Genomic DNA, 21,986 nt, shown 5'->3' on the forward strand with positions numbered 1-21,986 from the left:
GATGGGGTCAGGCACAGTGGCTCACACCTATAATGCCAGCACTTTGGGAGGCCGAGGTAGGCAGATCACTTGAGGTCAGGAGTTCAAGACCACCAGCCTGACCAACATGGCAAAACCCCGTCTCTACTAAAAATACAAAAAATTAGCCAGGTGTAGTGGTGCGCGCCTGTAATCCCAGCTACTTGGGAGGCTGAGGGAGGAGAATCGCTTGAACCTGGGAGGTGGAGGTTGCAGTGAGCCGAGATCACGCCACTGCACTCCATCCTGGGTGACAGAGCTGGACTCCATCTCAAAAAAAAAAAAAAAACATTAGAGCTTGGTGTCCAGCTTCTATGTGAGCTATGTAAATGGCGTGCCTGGTCAAGCCAATCCTCTGTCTGAATCCTGTGTAAATCAGACACTGATCTCTCTGCAAGAGAGCTATTCTCTTTTTCTTTGGCCTATTAAACTCCACTCTTGAACTCAAAAATAAAATAAAATCCCAGGGAACAATTTAATCTGCAAACAGCACTCATTATTGAGAAATAGTGCATTTTCACCTAGTTAGTGTTCTATTTAAGTGAATTTTAGGTCCTGAGGATAATCAATATTACATTTACTAATAAAGTTGCAACTTTGTGCAGTGTAATTAAGAATATCGAGTCAGGAAGTTGCGTGTTGCTACCCATCGTGGTTTTGGGATGTGTCACAGATATTTTTGGAGTTTAAGTCTAAGTTAAGTATTGCTGTTAGAACATTTCACAAAGAACAAATGTGATCTGGAATTCTCAAACATATCACTTTTTATACTCAATTTTTTCCTACTATAGTTAGCTGTAATAATTCTGTATTATTTATCTTCTAATGTCTTTACTTCTGTTTTCTTCTTTCATTACTGGGTTAGCATAAGCTTTAGAAATAAATCAGGGTATTGCCAGGCATGGTGGTTCAGGCCTGTAATCCCAGCATTTTGGGAGGCTGAGGTGGGCGGATCACTTGAGGTCAGGAGTTCAAGACCAGCCCAGCCAACATGGTAAAACCCCGTCTCTACTAAAGATACAAAAATTAGCTGGGTGTGTTGGCGGTTGCCTGTTATCCCAGCTGCTCGGGAAGCTGCTACAGGAGAATTGCTTGAACCCAGAAGGCAGAGGCTGCAGTGAGTCAAGATCGCGCCACTGCACTCCAGCCTGGGCAACAGAGGGAAACTCTGCCTAAAAAAAAAAAAAAAGAAAAGAAAGAAAAGAGAAAGAAAAAGAGAGAAATCAGGGTAAAAACTGAATAATAGGGTTATTATACTGGATAAAATATCAAATTGGATGACTTCTAAGATTCTTTGATGGGAGAACCACTTCAAAATCAAGAAGTTTAGAAAAATGATAAACTGATAAATATGAGAGCATACATTCATTTGGGAAAGGAACAACATATTTGATAGAATACTTTGTAGGATAGATAAAAAGATATAGAGAGATAGATATAAAATTAAAACTGATAACAATGCCTGACAACTCTTTTCTTTTAGGCACATTTATTTACTATTCCATAGAAGAGATGATGAAGGATCCAGAAACATTATTTCAGCTGTCACTATGACTCTCTAAGTTACTGTTCATTATGAGACAGATATTATGAGTTAAAATCATATCATTTCTTCTATTATGAGATAAGAAAACCATATTGCTTACCTACTCAAGCTAAATTTAATTCTCAATTCCAGGACGATAGCCCTGGAATAAGCTTATTACACCTAAAGAAGATGAGTTTTTATCCTGGAAAAGATTACAGTTATAAAATACAGTGTTAGAAACTATAATTTAAGGATTTTTTTTTTCAAGGAGCTAAAAATGCTATGTGGAATATACACAGGCTACTATTTTCTTCTTCACTTTGACTCTAGATCCTTTTCTAATTAGTTTTTCTTCTCTCTGTAGTCTTTCTTCTCTCTGAAGTCTTTCTTCCTTCTTTTCTCATAAAAACTGAAAGAATATTTTAGTAAATATATATCATTTATATAAATATATATTTTATTATTGAAAAGCATGTTCCCAGTAAGCAAAAATCAAGCCTTTGTAGGCATTATAAGCAAAAGTTGATACATTGTCCACTTAATTTAATATTGACATTAGGAAATGGTATCTTTATGTTGGTGTAGATTGGAAATCCAACCTAATATGAAATTTTGCCATGATAATAGGCCATACAAAAAGAAGAGAGCTTAATGTGCAGGAATATATGGAAAAATCGAGGGATGTTAGCTTTAGAAATATAATACCAAAAAGGATAGAGCATAATAAATTTGTAGTGTAATTATAAGCTGACAGAGAGGAATGGTTTCTCTTACTGATTTGTTCGAACTTTTTATGTAATATACAAATTTTGTGTCAAATTTGTGAGTTTTTTTTTCCAGCTTGTTAGCTGATGACAACAGTTCTTAATAAATAACACAAAAAGCAATGAGATAAATAACTCTGTGTGTGTGTGTGTGTGTGTGTATGTGTGTGTCTGGGTGTGTGTAGTTATTAAGTATCCATTTATTACACTTGAATGACTACTTTTAAAATGTTTTATATATTTATAGTTTGTCTCCATAAATGTCATAGACTGTGAGCTCCTTGGTCAGGGTCAGTGTCTTGTTTGTTGGTGGGTAAACCACAGTTCAACCTAACCAAATCAAATTTTGATACTTGTCTCATCTACAACCCCATTCTATGTTTGAATTGTAAAAAAAAAGTCAATAAGCATGAATTTAAGTCAACCATTTCCACTTGTTCAGTTTTCCTAGGTGGGGTTTTGGGATTGAAGTTATGTAAATATTTCTTTATAGAGTAGAAGATAAGCAGTCTGAGGCTGAGGCAATGGAGCTTCCTCAAAGAGGCCTTCATTGGAGGAGAGGTAGCAGTGGGTATTAAAAATGAAAAATGTATTCCTTTTCTTTCTTTCTTTCTTTCTTTTTTGAGTCGGAGTCTCACTCTGTCGCCCAGGCTGGAGTGCAGTGGCGCAATCTCGGCTCACTGCAAGCTCTGCCTCCCGGGTTCACGCCATCCTCCTGCCTCAGCCTCCTGAGTAGCTGGGACTACAGGCGCCTGCCACCACTTCCGGCTTTTTTTTTGTATTTTTAGTAGAGACTGGGTTTCACTGTGTTAGCCAGGATGGTCTTGATCTCCTGACCCTGTGATCCACCCCCCTCAGCCTCCCAGAGTGCTGGGATTACAGGCGTGAGCCACCCGTGCCCGGCCGAAAAATGTATTTCTTATTGATTTATTGATTGCTGATGAGTCATGAGAGTGGGGAAGCATTAAGAATGAAGAAGCATCTATGGTAACCTCAAGAATTCTATTTTTGCGTAAGGACATGCTCAGGCCAAGAACAAAAACCTTTCTTTTTTCTTTTCTTTTCTCTTCTCTTCTTTTCTTTCTTTCTTTTTTCTTTCTCTTTCTCTCTCTTTCTTCTTTCTTTCTTTCTTTCTTTCTTTCTTTCTTTCTTTCTTTCTTTCTTTCTTTCTTTCTCTTTCTTTCTTCTTTTTCTCTTTCTTTTCTTTCTCTTCTTTCCTTCTTTTCTTTCTTTTCTTCTTCCTTTTTAATTGAGACAGGGTCTTGCCTTGTTGCCCAGACTAGAATGCAGTGGAGTTATCATAGCTCACTGCTTCCTCCAATTCCTGGGCTCAGGGAATCCTCCTGCCTCAGCATCTCGAGTAGCTGAGACCACAGACATATGTTACCACATCTAGCTAATATTTTTATTTTTTGTAGAGACAATATCTCGCCAACTTACTCAGACTGGTCTTGAGCTCCTGGCCTCAAGGGATCCTCCACCCTCATCCTCCCAAACCTATTTCATCATAATAGTAGATAAACCTAATATTCATTCATATTTTTGAACTTATACTATGTTCTGATTTTCTGATTAATTCCCCTGGTTTCTTCCCTTTCACTCTCAGATATACAGTTTTGGTTGATGCTATTTGAAATTTGTTTTGATAAAAAGAAAAAGTTGATTTTTATAATCGTGTATCCCCTTTTGCTTATGACAAATTCTCTTTCATGTAAACACTGATGTCTTCAAAGTTATATTTCAAACACTGAATCTCACTCCATCATATATTCATATCATTTATTATTGATTGGTTCTTTTGGGAATTTTTTTAATCCAGTTCTCTGAAAATAAACTAGTTTCCCCTTTTTTACGTGTACATTATCTTCAATTAATAGAAAAGTCAAATCAGTTTAAGAAAAAAGTTGCTCTTTTTAGGACTGGAACCATGGACGGTGTAGAAGAGAAGAAGAAGAAGTTTCCTCCTGTGCCAGAAACCTTTAAGAAAAAGCGAAGGAATTTCGCAGAGCTGAAGATCAAGCGCCTGAGAAAGAAGTTTGCCCAAAAGATGCTTCGAAAGGCAAGGAGGAAGCTTATCTATGAAAAAGCAAAGCACTACCACAAGGAATATAGGCAGATGTACAGAACTGAAATTCGAATGGCGAGGATGGCAAGAAAAGCTGGCAACTTCTATGTACCTGCTGAACCCAAATTGGCGTTTGTCATCAGAATCAGAGGTATCAATGGCATGAGCCCAAAGGTCCGAAAGGTATTGCAGCTTCTTTGCCTTCGTCAGATCTTCAATGGAACCTCTGTGAAGCTCAACAAGGCTTCAGTTAACATGCTGAGGATTGTAGAGCCATATATTGCATGGGGGTACCCCAATCTGAAGTCAGTAAATGAGCTAATCTACAAGCATGGTTATGGCAAAATCAATAAGAAGCGAATTGCTTTGACAGATAATGCTTTGATTGCTTGATCTCTTGGTAAATATGGCATCATCTGCATGGAGGATCTGATTCATGAGATTTATACTGTTGGAAACGCTTCAAAGAGGCAAATAACTTCCTGTGGCCCTTCAAATTATCTTCTCCACGAGGTGGAATGAAGAAAAAGACCACCCATTTTGTAGAAGGTGGAGATGCTGGCCACAGGGAAGACCAGATCAACAGGCTTATTAGAAGAATGAGCTAAGGTGTCTACCTTGATTATTTTTCTAAGCTGGTCAGTTAATAAACAATACCTACTCTCAAATTGAAAAAAATAAAAAAAGGAAAGAAAAAAGTCAACATAATAGCTTCACAGATTTAGGAAATTGCTATAGCTAATTTAATCTGTTGTTTGGATGACTAAATTCTCATGACAGCCAAATCAGCCATGCATTTACAAATCATAGAAATTAGAGCTGGCATAGATAATGACCACCGTCTAGTCAATACACTCATCCTGCAGTTAAGAAAACTGAAGCGAAGAAGGTAAAGCAGCTCATTCAAGGTCTCACTCCTAATTTGTGTCTTTTTAATGGATTGCCAATGGAAAAGTTAAACTAACATGCTTCATTTCATTTATTCTTACTGAAATTACTTCTTTTACTCTCAATAAGCTTTGAAGAAAGGAAACCAAAAATGTCCAGAGAAGATGAATCATCACAGCGCTTTTCTGTCCTGTTGCTTTATTTCCTTGAATATTGAATTATGAGATTTCCATTGCTTCTGACCCTTTCTATTTTCCTGTAAATAGTGATGGTCCAAAATTGCCTTTTAAGCACTGAGTACCACTCCCTTTTACTCATCCGTATCTAATTATTTCTTTTTCTTTTCCTCTCTTGTCAAGTTAATAGTGTCTGTCGATATTTTTAGAGGGCAAATCATGTGTGAAGCAATACCATTTTTAAAGTTCCTGGAACAATAGATGATCAGTCCAAATATTTATACAATACATGCTCCGCTTCATAGATGGCTGCTGATAATTATATTGAGGCCGTGAAGCAAGGTTTCCCTCCAAGGCACAGATTCAGATTCAAAAATATTTGATAGAGAAAATCAAATTGGAAAGGATGATGGAATTTGCAATTAAGCTAGGAAGAGCAGTGGAAATGAGATCCAGATAACACTGTTACTGTCCTTTACTATTTGTGAGGACACTGAGATGTATTTTGCACAAATGACTCAGATACATTTCATTAGGAAAAAGACTCCTACAGACTATAGGGGTTTAAGAAATTTCATTTTTTCTTCATAGTAAAATGTTAAAAGACAAACACTTGTAAAGTTAAAGATTGGGCTCTATGTGATTTATGGCCAGAGACGAAGGGAAAAGAGAGAAGAACAGGCACCAACCAGCCAACAGCCCTCCAAAGTTTGTTTTTATTTTCTTAAAGCATTTGAGAAAATATTTGGCAGTTACTTTTTCCCGAATCGCTATGATGAAAGCATTGTATTAACAAGTGTGTCTTGAATGAATAACATCTCATTGTTTATGAGAGGGTAAACTATCTCTTTTACGGTAATTCAATATTTTGCTTTCAGTAACAAATGATAGCTTATTTTTGGTGTATCTCATTCTTTCATAAGTTTTATTTAACCATGCCTTGTCACCTTAATGAGATGGGCAATGGGTGCTCAAAGGAAACAGGCACCTAAATAATCATATAACTTTTGCACTCTGTATGTCAGATTGATACTATGTTTCATGACTAGAGGCCTCAGTACTCTGTGGGTACTCTGCTTCAGTGGGAAACTTTATAAAAGTGATATTTGAATAGATTTAAGAAAAAATTTCATGTACTTTATAAATCTTTATAGATAAGAAAATAAGTTCCCAAAAGGCCCCAGGACCTGCCTGTTTTTTTCCTAGCATTTCTGTTGATCACTGGGTTTGTCAAGGATACCTTCATTTCTAGTATATTCTGAATGTAAGGGTCCATGTTAGGTTAAAAACTTTAAAAATATCTTCCTACTTTACTACCTATAACTGACATTTATTAAGCACCAATTATGCACTGAACACTATGCCATGTATCATCAGTCGTTATAAACGTATAAGATACATATACTTTATTATTCTAATTTGGCAGACTACAGAATTAGGCTCAGGTCAAATAACTTGCTCAAAATCACATAGCTAGTGAGTTGTGGACCCAAAATTTGAATCACAGCAGCTTGACGCCAGATGTTATACTACACTTAAAGAGCACATATATGTGGGTGTTAGATACAATAAATCATAGTACAAGTGGGTAATACATATATATTTTTTCTTTCATCTGGCAGAGTTTAAATTTTAGTTAAGGGTTGAATATTGCTATCAATTTATAGTCATAAAAATGTAACCAGAAATATAAAAAGGTGCTCAGCATAGTGCCTGGGTCATACTAAATGCTCCAAATATTTGTTAAATGACTGAATGAAAGGCATCAGGTAATCATCATTAAGTAAGCAGTACAGATAATAACTATCATTCAAGCTTACAGAAGGAAGAACAAAGCATTCCTTTTTTGAAAACATAAATTACATTTTTAAAATGTCATAATGGGAAAAACATTGACACTGACATTGCTCAGTCTAATAAAATAGGGGAAAAAAACAATCATTTTGAGAGACTCTCATCTATTCAATATTTTATCTTTGACAGTGACAAAGGTGATGTTTTAACAGTAAGTGCTGCTAATAATAAGTAGTGTACTTAAACATCTATTTATCTTATAAATTTTAAGACATCTATAAGTGAAGACCATGCACTGTGGTTTAAATGTCTCCTCCGAAACTCTTGTCGAAATTTAATTGCTATCATTATAGTGTTAAGAGATAGGACCCTTAAAATGTGATTAGGTCATGAGGGTAGAGCCCTCATGAATGCACTAATGCCATTATCTTGGGAGTAGGCTCCTGGTAAAAAATGAATTCAGCCCGATTTTCTTTATTGTGTGTGTATTCTCTGTGTGAGAACTTCCACAATGTTTTGACCTCACTAGGGGTAGCCCCTTGATCTTGGACTTCTCGGCCTCCAGAACCATGAGCCAATACATCTCATTTTTAAATAAATTACTCAATATGTGGTGTTCTGTTATAGCAACAGAAAATTGAATAAGAGATCATGTTTCATAAGCTTGATTATCTAGCACATACCAAAATCTTTGGCACATATTAAGTATGAATTTCCAATTAAATTATAAATTTCTCATGCATGAATTCTAATCATTTCCTGAGATTAGTTTTACAAGTATCTCTAAGGGATAAAAATTCCTTATGTTGAGTACACTCCATTGAAGCAGAGCTCATTTTTATTTGTATTTCATCAGTCGAATATACTCGGATGTCTCATTCTACAGCAGACTCATTCCATGCTTCATAACACAATCTTATAAACTCCTCAGTCTTTAGTTTTCATGTCTGACTTCTTGTTTCTTTTACTTTTCTTTCACTATTTTAAGAAAGTTTTGAATCTGGGTAATAAAGAATTATCTGTGTTCTGTTCTGTATCATATCTTGGGAATAATGTTAGAAGAAAAATATAATTACAAAAACAGCTTGATTAGCCTTTTAAGAGGTAACATATCCAGCATCTTTATGTAAAAATAAAGTAGTCAAATAATTATTTTGAAAGATGTAGAGAGTACATATTTGTGTATGTATGTTTGCATGATGACACTTAAATATCAGAAACTAAAAAAATAACTTTTTGTGAAGAAAGAATACATTGTTTAAATATGTAATTTAAAAACTGTTATATATACATATGCCATATCATTTAGTCTACAACACTGCTGATTTTTCTATGCTCCTATTTATTCAAAATGCTTCATCTTCGTTTATAACATAAAGTACAACTATCTTAACCTGGCATTGAAAGTAAGATCTGTTTTAAACTTATCTTCACGATGTTACCTTTGCCATTTCCATCAGAGAAACTTCACATCACACTTGTTGACTTATTATCCCTCAAATATGTTTTTTTAACTCCTTCCAAATATTTACTCTTTCTATTCTCCGCTTGTTTCAACTCATAGTGCTCTTTATCTACCTTCTTGAAACACTTGCAATTATTAATGATACCTCTTTTTTATTCATTAATCAAATATTTTCCTGCTAAAGAATGGCTTTATAATTCAAGGAAAATTGCCTTGAAAAACAAAAGACCACAGTTGCAGTGCTATTTTAGTTTGCCAATAAGGAACTGTGTGACCCTGGTAAGTCAATCAAACTTCTTTTGTTCTAAGATTTATTAAGTCTAGGTAAACATTTTAGTATACATTTTTAAAAACACTCTTAATCTAAGAGTTGGTGTTATATAAAATGAAATTTTCAAATTTGTCTCTCTTCAAAGAAATAGAAATCATTGTATTAGTGATTATCATTTTGTATCCATTAGACTGGCAAAAATGGAAAATATCTTTAATCTACACTGCTGATTGAGACATGGTAAAAAATCACTTGTTCACTACTGGAAGAAATGTGAAGTGTTTCTGCCTTTATGGATATATGTGTGTACAGATATCATTCAACCAACAAATGTTATCACTGGAAATACTTCATAGAAATAAAAAGCATCAGTATTTAAAAAAAAAATATATATATATATACATGAGTATTAATTGTTGCATGTTTAATATAAAAATTGCTCTTCATAGGAGTAAAGTAGCAAATAAAACTGGATGGAGGAAAAGAGTGTGCCTATCAACAGGTCAAATTGATTTATCATGCACTTGAACCATTATGAATAAATGGATTGGAGTTCTGTGAAATGACTTGTGAGAACTTCCATGAAGTTTTAGTTGACTGAAAAGGGAGCAGAATAACATTGAAAATGAATTTATAGGTTGCAATTATAAACAGCATTTTCTACCCATAACTGCTCTTACAGATTTAGTAGAGCTCTAGAAGTTCTCCAGCCACTGGGCAAAATCTAGGGCAAACTCACAATTTCTGCTCATTGTTAGAAAATAAAATGTCTTTCAGTCATTTGAGCTTACAAAAGATCCAGTTTAGCAATTAGTGTGTCCAGTCAAAATGATAATTAAAGACTTCGTTCAAAGTTTAAAGCTTTTAGTCTCCCTAGCTCTGGTCTGGTGCTGAAGAAAAGGCTCTCTCCCTGGCTATGTTTCCGCCCTTTTGGCCATGACTGGTTAGGTTTGGTTTCTAACTCCTCCAGCATTAAAGACTGGTAGTAGAGGAAGAGAGGAGGAGAGGTAGGTATGTAAAGGATTAGGAAAGATCTGTGTGACTAAGTTATCCTGACTTGGTACTTTCCATGCTTGGCAAATGTTTAAAGCTGACTCTATTTCTGATGAATGGTTTGTGGGTTCTTTAGAGAACTTCCTATCACTGAGTATGTCTCCTTGCAGTTCACTTGATTTGAGCTCATGCAACTCTTGGTCTGCTATTTTCCAATTTATCTCTAGTCCCCTGGGCATCTGGGTGTACACTTCAGTGTCCCTCTGCTGAAGCCTCGTCACCACTCCCAAAAGCCCTCTTGGGCAGGATCCACAACAGCGCCACAGCAGCCCTCTCTTCTGTAGTTCATGTCTTGTTCATGGGAAGGATACACCCCTGGCCCTCTGATGAAAGACCATGGTGTATTTCCAATCATAGCTCTCTATTCTGCTGACCCAATCTCCTTCAGCAGCTCTCTCACCTTTTGTCCCTATCAGCACGGGGCTCACATATCAAGCTCTGCCCCTTCTCTGAAATCCCACTCACTAGGCTTGAGACAAGAGATCAAGCCCTTCCATCCAGTCTCCCATGGGAGTAGCAGTTGGCATTCTCAGCTAATTGGTAGCTCTCTCCAGTGAAATCTTCAGTCTTCAACTCTGGGCTCTTCAATCTCCACCCTTTTGTACCCTGCTTGGAAGATGGCCTGAAATTTGCTTTTCAATCCTCTACTTTGTTTATTCTCTCTATATGACCAAGTCATCACGCCTCAGGTAGCACTGAAGCAGAGTTACCTTTTACTGTTATTCATATAATCTCACTTTATATGTACATTAGTTGTCTGTTGCTGCATAATAACAATTTTATCACAAATTTAGCAGCTTAAAACATCATAATTTTATTATTTCACAGTTTCTGTGAGTCAGACGTTAGGGCTTAACTAGAACCTCTCACAAGACTGTGTAATCAGGGTGTTAGTTGCGGCTTGTCTGGGGAAGGATCCCCTTCCCAATTCACATGACTGCTGGCAGCACTCAGTTCTTGTAGGTTGTTGGACTGAGAGTGTGAGTTTCTTGCAGGCTGTCAGCTGCAGGCTGCCCCCAGTTCCCAGCCATGTGGGCTTTCCTAACGTGACCACTGGCATCCTCAAAGCAGTAAGAGGGAGAAAGCCATTCCTCAAGACAGGCGCTGTAATCTTGTGTGAGATAATCACATACACGTAATCACGTATACTCAATCACCTTTCCTATACTTGATTTATTAGAAACAAGTTGATCTCCCTCCTACTGAAGGTGAGGGAATTATACGAGGATGAGAGTATCAGAAAGTGAGAATTATGGGGAACACATTAAAGTCTGTCTGCCACAATATGATAAACAATTTTAAAAATCAGATATATGTGTGTGCTTGTCTATGAGTGTAGGTATGTGTCTATAAACTATTCTATGGCTATGGAGAAAGACACTAGGCTTTGATACAGGTTATCATGAAGGGAGATAATGGAATGTGTTGCTATAGTAAGGAAGAGGAAAATGGGACAGGGAATCCAAAACACACACAAAAAATTGCTCATTTAAAATTAAGCATGCACATTATCACAGTTATTCGTTTATATAAAATACATATATATGAACTATATATACATGTACGTGAATTCTATGTAAGGAAAGTAAATAAAAACTATTTTACAAATAAAAAATTAAAAAAGAAAGATTTACTTTCTTGCTTTTCTTATAAGATGCTTTTTCTACACTTGGTTAATAGAACTGAAGTTTTTGTTTTGTTTTGTTTTGTTTTGTTTTGTTTTAAACAATGTAAAAACAATAATGCCAAAAGAAAAAACTTTAGCAAATTAATAGCATTTTTATTTTTTATTTATTTTCAACTTTTATTTTAAGTTCCAGGGTACATGTGCAGGATGTGCAGGTTTGTTACATAGGTAAACATGTGCCATGGTGGTTTACTGCACATATCAACCCATCATCTAGGTATTAAGCCCAGCATCCATTAGCTATTCTCCCTGATGCTCTTCCTCCCCTTGCTCCCCCGACAGGCCCCAGCATCTGTTGTTCCCCTCAATGCAGCCATATGTTCTCATTGTTCAGCTCCCACTTGTAAGTGAGTACATGTGGTCTTTGGTTTTCTGTTCCTCCATTACTAATGCTGTGGATAACAGCTTTTAGCTCCATCTATGTCCCTGCAAAAGACACAATCCTGTTCCTTTATGGATGCATAGTATTCCATGGTGTATATGTGCCACATTTTCTTCATCCAGTCTGTCATTGATGGGCATTTGAGTTGATTCCATGTCTTACCTACTATGAATAGTGCTGCAATGAACATATGTGCACATGTATCTTTATAACAGAATGATTTATTTTCCTTTGGGTATATACTGGGTAAAATGATATTTCCACTTCTAGATCTTTGAGGAATTGCCATATTGTCTTACTCAATGATTGAATCAATTTACATTCCCATCAACAGTATAAAAGTATTCCTTTTTCTCCACAACCTTGCCAACATTTGTTGTTTCTTGACTTTTTAATAATAGCCATTCTGACTGGTATGAGATGGTAGCTCATTGTGGTTTTTATTTGCATTTCTCTAATGATCCGTGATATTGAGCTTTTTTTCATATGTTTCTTGGCCACATGAATGTCTTTTTTGAAAGTGCCTGTTCCTGTCCTTTGCCCACTTTTAGTGGGGTTCCTTGTTTTTTTCTTGTAAATTTAAGTTTATTGTAGATTCTGGATATGAGTCCTTTGCCAGATGGATAGATTGCAAAATTCTTCTCCCATTCTGTAGGTTGCTTATTCACTCTGATGATAGTTTCTTTTGCTGTGCAGAAGCTCTTTAGTTTAGATCCCATTTGTCAAATTTTGCTTTTGTTGCAATTGCTTTTGCCGTTTTCATCATGAAATCTTTGTCTGTACCTATGTCTTGAATGGTATTTTCTTCTAGGGTTTTTATAGTTTTGGGTTTTATGTTTAAGTCTTATAACCATCTTGATTTAATTAAGAAAAATTTTTTGAGACAGAGTCTTGCTCTGTTGCCCAGGCTGGAGTGCAGTGGTGCATCTTGGTTCACTGCAACCTCCGCCTCCTTGGTTGAAGTGATTCTCCTGCCTCAGCCTCTTGATTAGGAGGAATTACAGGCACTCACCACCACACCTGGTTAATTTCTGTAGTTTTAGTAGAGACAGGGTTTCACCATGTTGGCCAAGCTGGTCTTAAACTCCTGAGCTCTGGTGATACACCCACCTTGGCCTCCCAAAATGTTGAGTTAATTTTTATATAAGGTGTAAGGAAGGAATCTAGTTTTAATTTTCTGCATATAGCTAGCCTGTTCCCCCAGCACCATTTATTAAATAGGGAATCCTTTCCCCATTGCTCGTTTTTATCAAATTTGTCAAAGACCAGATGGTTGTAGGTATGCAGTCTTATTTCCGAGTTCTCTATGCTATTCCGTTGGCCAATGGAACAGCATTTTGATTTATGTCATTTACAACTTTAGAATGTTAAACTGTTTCCACGCACAGATGTAACAGTCAAATTGTCTTTTAAAAGGTGCACATATACCACACACATCACACCATGCCCCCTGACCCTTCGACTACATATCAGAGTCCAGTTTTGCTATAAGTGTAGTTTGCAGGATAAGAGAATGGAATTTGGTGAAGTGATTGTCAAGTGTTTGAAAACTGTCTAAAAGGTTTTGTTTTGGAGCATCCAAGAAGAAAACAACAAATGAAAATAGTTATCAGATTCCAAATAATTCCAATTGAATAGTAAACCTCAGTATTTGGAAGCTGGTAACTACAGAAAAAATAGATAATAGTATTATTATTTAGTTACCTAGATACAATAGTAATCTAGCTTTTTTAACTAAATGAAATATAGATTCAATTTTCCAAAGAACTAAGTATCGTATAAATTTTGATAGGTAGAAATTGAATGAAAAAGAAAAAAAGATTTAAGCCTTGTAGGTATATTGAATTGATAGACCTAGCACAAAATTTAGTGTTTGTCACTTTCTCATGGGGGTCTATCTGGTTTATGGCCTTTCTTCCTACTTTCCTTTTCTTCTCTCTCTTTCTGTGGTATGAGTTGCTTTGATTCCTGTCTCTATTTCCTCCTCTTAATCTAGATCCCTTTTAATCTAGCTTTAACACTTTTTTCTCTCTGACAGAGTTGATGACTTTTCAACTCTCTTCTTCTATGAAAACATGTTTCCATTATCACTCTTAAATTACTCTCAAAATTATTTGCTTATAAGTTACCAACTCCAGCAAAGTGGGAGCCCTCATTTATCTCATTTTCACCCAATATGTGTACTGCACTTGGCATTTTGGCAGCATGTATTGATGAATGAATGAGTCTTTCACTTATTTTTATAACATGTTTGCCTCTGTATCTTTACTCACTTATACTCTATCCTCCCTTTACTACTTTTTGTTCTGCAAAGCCCAAACATTTTACAGTTGGAAGGAAACTGAGAAATGAAGCATTCGGTGTTTGTAAGGGTACAGTCTATGAAATCTAGGTTTTAGAGTACCCACTCATTAAAACTGTATATTCCTGAGTGCAAACCCCATCTACTGAATCAGAATCATTTGGGTAGATTTAAAGAACTGACCTTGTTTACAAGCTCCTGTATTATGATGCAAACTAATTCAGTAATTTATAAATGAAATAAAAAAGAGTCAACTTGAATCCTTAGGACTTGGAAGCCATTTAGGGACCAATGTGATAATATCCAAAATTGTGACAAAGGTCAATGCATTCCTTAATTTCTTCCTTTCTGAATGTATGTGACTTAAAGGGAACATATGAGTACCAATACTTGAATTTTTTTTGTCATGAAATAAACTTTTCCTAGAGAATGTGTTCCACTACTTAGATCACTACCATGATATTGACTTGTGTTCAAGTTCTAGTTATGAAGATCCCTGTGGATCGGCATGGGAAGCTGGCCTGTTTGCATTTGGATATAGTCTAAATGGAAACATTTATAGTCACTCAGTAATCATTACTGAACTCGGGTAATAAGAATAAATCTGTTCTATGTGCTTAGATTGTATAGTTGGGTGTAGTTTTCATAGTTGTTTATCTCATAGGACTTTGTAAAGCTTTTCATTGATTTTGTACTTGTGTGCCCATTATTGAAAGCAGTGGTAGGACTGGTGCACTATTAGATTATTCATATAGCTAAGAAGTCATAGGTTTCTCTTAAGATGTTGTCTTTTTAGTTGAATTTGAAAGGACTCCAGTGATTTTTTCTCTTTCTAGGAAACAGTCTAACTGTAAACAGAAAGAGGTCCACATAAGAACTATGATATCTGTGTTTAGTTGCAATATATTTTCTCTCTCCTTCCCCTGTTTTTAATTCCCCTTCCTACTTTTCTGTTTCTCTCTGTCCTTCTCTTTTTTCTTTCTCCATTTCCCTGCCGAATTCTCTGACACATATATACACAATTAAGGAGTGAATAAAACAAGTTAATATCACTCTCAAATTGTTAACAAAACTCAGTTGTGTTTCCAATTTAAGACCCAATTACAGTTCCATTTTTAGTTTTTCCATACACAGCTGCATACCATGTTATTCACAATTTTCCCTTTGCCAAAGATAGTTAAACATTGATTTAAAACAATCTGACAACAATGTACATTTTCCTCAAATATTGTCATCAAAATCACAAATAGTCTTTTATGTATTCTTCATAAGAATTCTGAAGTGTTACTTTTAAAGATGTTACTACTTATGTGTATAAATAGAAATGAAAAAACCAAAGTGCATTCCTCCCCATCACTTAGAGGTGCTTTGCCAAGTCTGTAGACTCATGTGGACTTGTCTTCTGGGACATGTGTTTTACTTCTACACTGAAAAGATTCAACCCTCATGCTGACTGATGCCCCTCTATGATGGCCTGGCTACTGTCTCCTTTCAATCACCTAACAAAAGTTACTCAGAGAAATTGAAAAAACTTTGAGTAGCATCCTCTAGTCAATCACTTTCTCATAAAACTGAGACCCACGTAGGTTGGAGTGACTTGCCTTTGGTTACAAACAAGGCCATGATGAGGATGGGTATAGAGCCCATTGCCCATGATGTTCATTCTTTCCAGGCAGTGATTTCTTGCAGAATTCTGTTCTCCTTCTTGTGCTTTTTGTTGCTCCAGCATAAGCCTTTATAATGTAGCACTTTTGCTATGAGCTGTACAAACAGCTGTGCAAACAGATATAATACATTTTAAGTGGGACTCTGATGTACACTAAATGCTGTTATAAGGTGATCTGGAAGGTGATTTTTAGGCTAATTCTGAAAGAGCAGTCTGGACCACATATCCTTTTTAAAACCTGTGGCTGAATTTGGAGACTGATATACTGGAATAAATTTCCATAAACTCATTGGAAAAAAATATTTCTTCACATTTACTTCAGTTTACTGTGTGCCAATCTTTGGATTGCTTCCTGATTGATGAGAACAAGATTTTAAGTTTTATGAGGTATTATTGTTCCCATGATGCAAGTGAGGAAACTCCCAGGAAGAGTTTATGAACCCTTTGTGAACATGATGAAATATATGAAAATAAGCAAGTTACTGAACCTTTCTATAAGGCTTTTAAACTCATAATATAGGGAAAATAATATCAGCCTCACAGCAGATGAAGTGATCCATTGAAACAGTGCCTGTGAAGTTCTCAGCATGGTGCTGGACCACTGTTAGCACCCAATGTGAGGTCACTATCATAGAGTTCCTAAAGGTTTTAATTTAAAGTACAGGTAGGAAATGGTGTTCCTCAGAGAATTTTAAGCATTGCTTAATGAGAGCTATCAGGTGTCCTTTGAGTGAATTCTTAAAGAAGTTTTACAAATGAAACTATTGGGTAGGCCTTCATTTTAGGAATGGGCCATTAGTCGTCTAATGTGATATCTGATAGACTTCAATTAGACCAGGACTGAGAATTGAGGTTCGATGTGAAACAAATTTTACCATGCTGATAGAGAGTTTGGACTTTCAGACTGCTAGCACCTGGGCATCCTCCACTTCTGGTAAATGTGTTTGGGAGCACAAATCACTTGACTCTGCTTCGATATTCATCAGGCCAAGCTATAAGGAGTAACCTTTACATTTAAGAGTAATTTACATTTGCTGATCTGCTAAGATAAAGAATCTAATAAAACAAAAAATATGAAAGTACTATTAATCCTTTGAGAAGAAATGATGTAATTTCAAAGGAGGGCTACATTGTCTTTATGACAGATTTTGGGCAGCACCAGGTTAGCAAGTACAAAGCTATTAAAATTGCTACAGATAGGGATACATACTTCCAACCACTATTACATGATTCACTTCTTAGGACAGTTTGAATAATTCCATAAACAATATTATTTTGCCCATAACAATGGAGTAAGATGGGTAATAATGTTGAAAGCTTTTGAATAGTTTGTATAGAAATAACTATAATGTTTTTAAACAAGATCAGAGCCACTTTGAATTTCCCATCCTTTTTCACTGTTTTTGCTGAAAATAGATATTAGAGACAGAAAGAAGTAAAAGGGTGAAGACAGAAAAACACTTCTACAGAGAAATTAAAAAAAGCACTAAAATTGCAAAATAATACCCAACTTGGCAGAATCTAAAACAAATGTGTTTTAAATTTGACCCTGGAAGATTTCTGTGGTATAATCCACAAAGAAAGACTGAGTAAAGGGCCATCTCCATTTAAATCCTTTTCAATGGCAACTGGAATTTGTGCTGTGCTGCCTTTAGTTAGATCTGAGGGAAGAATTAGGCCCATTTGTTTTTTAAAGAGATTTTAAGGCAGAAGACTAAGCAGGTGTACAAAAGATTTTGGATTGATAAAAATGTAATAATCTTTTTTGAAGCCAATAATAGTATCTGTCTAGGTTGCAAGTATTGATTTTGAATTAGCAAGTTAAACGAGTTTTCTAGGGATGGAGTGAACAGGGGTAAAGAGTAGCAGCTCTGCCTCGGCTGGTCTAGGATAAAGTGAGTCTTAAGGAGCATCAGAGTGATGCTCAGCCATCTTTTTGAGTAGACTCTTGACAGACAATTCATGATATTTTTGAAATCATATTTACTAGAGAATATGATATATGCACACAGTTAAGAATATACAAACTTGAACTTGAGACCTCAATAATATTAATTGTTCATTTCTGGAGATGACACAGACAGTTGATTACATGAAATAAGAAAAACTGCATTTTGCTGTGTGGATTTATATGAGGAAGCTTAAATGGCAAATAATGGATGATTGAAACAACTTCAGTACCTATTGAGAGCAAGAAATTGAGACATTCTTGTCTAATTATAAACCTTGAAATCTTGATAACTTTGGTTCTGAGAAGCAAGGCATGATAAAGGTGAGGCTTAACGTCTTCATGCAGTTTATGTATAACTGGGCTCCTGAGACCACATGCATGTGTCCATTGTGCTGAGTTATTACTATTTTTTTAGTCTTGATGATGTGTTCTCAATACAGAAATTGTATACAATTCTTAGAGACTATCGCCTGACATGAGTTTTCCTTATGAGCAATGAACTAAATCCCCATGGGTGTGTTAACAGGAAAATTCAAAACAAATTCCTTGAAGATCGTGTCTTCTTCATCTTCATGCATCTCGGGCCCAGGGATACAAACTACAGAATTTCTAAACAAGTGGTTTAGGTCCGAGACCTGCCTGAAAATGAACTTCTATTCAGCAATGATAGCACAGCAAAACACACTGTTTTTATACTTTGATTGTGTGTTCCTTTAGTATGAATCCAGAAGGTGCTGGGAGAGATTAACCAGGGGCCAGAGCTCCACCAGGCCTCCTTCCTTTGGTGCCTCCGAGATACACACAGCATTCAACTTAGCCACTTAATAAAAGCTTGCTAATTGGAATGGACATAAAATACGTTATATATATATACATGTTACATACACATATATAAAATATATTATAAATACATTTTATTCATACATATAATAAATATGTATATTTTATACACACACACACACACACATGAACCTATCATGTGTAAATATTACAACCCGGCTATTAGTGCTAGCTGTAATTCCTGCATCACACACTGTTAGGAGTCAGTATTCTAATTCTACCTCACTTTGTGTTGCTATTTCTCTCCTTATATATATTTTCTTTCTTTCTAAGCACAGTGGCTATGAAATCTTCTAGGGCATAAATGACCTCATATACAAATATAAAATTTTTGTTAATAATAGATATTTGTAGACACAAAAAGACATCAGTACACTTCAGAATAAATCTACCCTGTTTTTGCAATTGTCAGATGATATGGCTTAATCTTTATATAGGAATATGGATGTACCATATATGTATTTCTATTATTTAAAGGGCAGTATAGATGTTGAGCCACTGTGTATATTTAACAAGTGCTTTACTGACCCCATCAGCCTGATATGGTTTGGATTTGTGTCCCCACCCAAATTTCATGTCGAATTATAATCCCCAATGTTGGAGAAGGGGTCTGGTGGGAGGTGATGGGATCGTGGGGGCAGATTTCTCCCTTGCTGTTCTCATGATAGTGAGTGAGTTCTCACGAGATCTGGCTGTTTAAAAGTGTGTGGCACCTCCCCCTTCTCTCTCTTTCTCCTGTTCCCCATGTAAGACATTTTTGCTTCCCCTTCACCTTCTGACATGATTGAAAGTTTCCTGAGGCCTCCCCAGTCGTGTTTCTTTTACAGCCTATGGAACTACGAACCAAATAAACCTCCTTTCTTTATAAATCACCCAGTTTTAAGAATTTCTTTATAGCAGTGTGAGAATGGACTAGTATTGCCCTTAAAGTACCACAGCCTTAACCTTAACCAGCACTTACTCAAAGGCTGGGTCACTAAGAGACTCTCAAATGACTGTGGCCTGGTTTTTTATTTGAAGAAGGAATTGGTATTTACATTAAGAATTGGGAAGGAAGGAAGGGAAGAACAGGTAGAAAGACAGGGAGACACAATTTCACTTTTTTTTCAGTGAAGTAAACACCAGCTCAAAAATATTTCCAACATAAATCTCTGATTACTGAATATTAATTTCTGGTCTTGGCTTCACAACATCCAAAGGCATTTTCAATTACTATTCAAAATTCATACAATTTTTCAGACCAAAATAGTTTTGGTTGAATCTAAATGTCAAATTTATTATATATTTTACCATACACTTTTTTTTTCCACTAGGACATGAGAAAGGAGCTAGTAGAGACAGGAGAAAACTTATCACATAGTCAAATAACAAAAAGGTGTTGCATTGCCAAAAAATGTTTGGGAATTTCTTTTCTGGGCCATCCCACTTCCTTATTTTTGTTTCTAGACTGAAATGGTACACAGCATATCCCACTTCCTTTTTCTCTTAAAACCTGTTATAGTTTTGTTTAGTTTGAGGTCAGTCTAACCATGCCCCTCACTTAGAGGCTATATAACCTCAGCGTAGGAGGTTGAAATATTCTCCCTTCTGATTGACTGAGGGACACATTTACAAAAGCAGATACTTTAGTATTACTCTAGAGTCAGAAGGAAAAACAATGTGATTTTTTTCAGTTTTCCAAACAGCAGCTCTGTGAAAGGAACACACCCATGTAGCTTATTGGTATTAATTCCATAAAAGCAACCTGAAAGTCTAAACTGGGAGCAACTATTGTAAAGCATCTAGTCATGTGAGTTTTATTTAATAATTTATTACTATTAAAACAAAAAAAGTTAAATTCTTTTAATGGTTAAAAAAAAATGGATATATTGTTTTCTGATGGTAAACCCTGAAGGACTGGTCTTTGCCTTGGGAATCTTGACAAAAGCTTCTGAAGTCATTTAAAAACCTGATGGATCAGGATGATCATTTTCCAGCCATTTGTTTTTTGGTGTTAATTGCTTTTAATCCTTAGAGACTTATCCATTGATCTGTTTCCTGGGGAAGAAGTTGAACCTTTGTGTCAAGTGTCTAGATCACCATTAAGAAATGCTAACATTAAAAATATTATCTCAGTGGCTGGCAAGATGGCCAAAAATGAACAGCTCCAGTCTGCAGCTCCCGGCGAGATGAACATAGAAGGTAGGTGATGTCAGCATTTCCAACTGAAGTACCCAGCTCATCTCACTGGGACTGGTTAGACAGCGGATGCAGCCTACCTACGGCAAGCTGAAGCAGATTGGGGCGTCACCTCACCTGGGAAGTTCAAGGGGTCAGGGAACTCCCTCCCCTAGCCAAAGGAAGCCTTGAGGGACTGTGCCATGAGGAATGGTGCATCCCAGCCCAGATACTATGCTTTTCCCACAGTATTTGCAACTTGCAGACTAGGAGATTCCCTAGTCTGCCCACCAAGGCCCTGGGTTTCAAGCACAAAACTGGGTGGCCATGAGCTTCAGGAGGTTGGTTGGTTTGTTTGTTTTCATACCCCACCTGGAATGCCAGCAAGCCAGAATGGTTCACTCTCCTGGAAAGGGGGTGTAACCAGGGAGCTGACGCTCAGCAGATCCCACCCCCATGGAACCCAGTAAGTTAAAATCCACTGGCTTGAATTTCTCGTTGCCAGCATAGCAGTCTGAAGTCAACCTGGGACACTGCAGTTTGGTGGAGGGAGGGGCATCATCCATTACTGAGGCTTGAGTAGGCGGTTTTCCCCTCACAGCATAAACAAAGCTGGTGGGAAGTTCGAACTGGTCAGGGCCTACCACAGCTCATAAAAGCCGCTATAGCCAGACTGCCTCTCTAGATTCCTCCTTTCTGGGAAGGGCATCCCTGAAAGAAAAGCAGCAGCCCCAGTCAGGGGCTTATAGATAAAACTCCCATCCACCCCGGGACAGAGCACCTGGGGGAAGAGGGGTCTATGGACGCAGCTTCAGCAGACTTAAACGTTCCTGCCTACAGACTCTGAAGAGAGCAGCAGATCTCCCAGCACAGTGCTCCAGCTCTGTTAAGGGACAGACTACCTCCTCAAGTGGGTCTCTGACCCCCATGCCTCCTGACTGGGAGATACCTCCCAGCAGGGGCTGATAGACACCTCAAC

The 21,986-nt window shown here is 36.7% G+C and overlaps 1 pseudogene; it reads left to right on the plus strand.

Moving 5' to 3' along the window:
- Positions 1 to 4,237: 4,237 nt before the first annotated feature.
- On the plus strand, positions 4,238 to 4,998 carry LOC103240460 (large ribosomal subunit protein uL30 pseudogene; annotated as a pseudogene).
- Positions 4,999 to 21,986: the final 16,988 nt, after the last annotated feature.

Source organism: Chlorocebus sabaeus, chromosome 13 (assembly GCF_047675955.1).
Source record: "Chlorocebus sabaeus isolate Y175 chromosome 13, mChlSab1.0.hap1, whole genome shotgun sequence".
In the NCBI taxonomy this organism is placed as follows: Eukaryota; Metazoa; Chordata; class Mammalia; order Primates; family Cercopithecidae; genus Chlorocebus; species Chlorocebus sabaeus.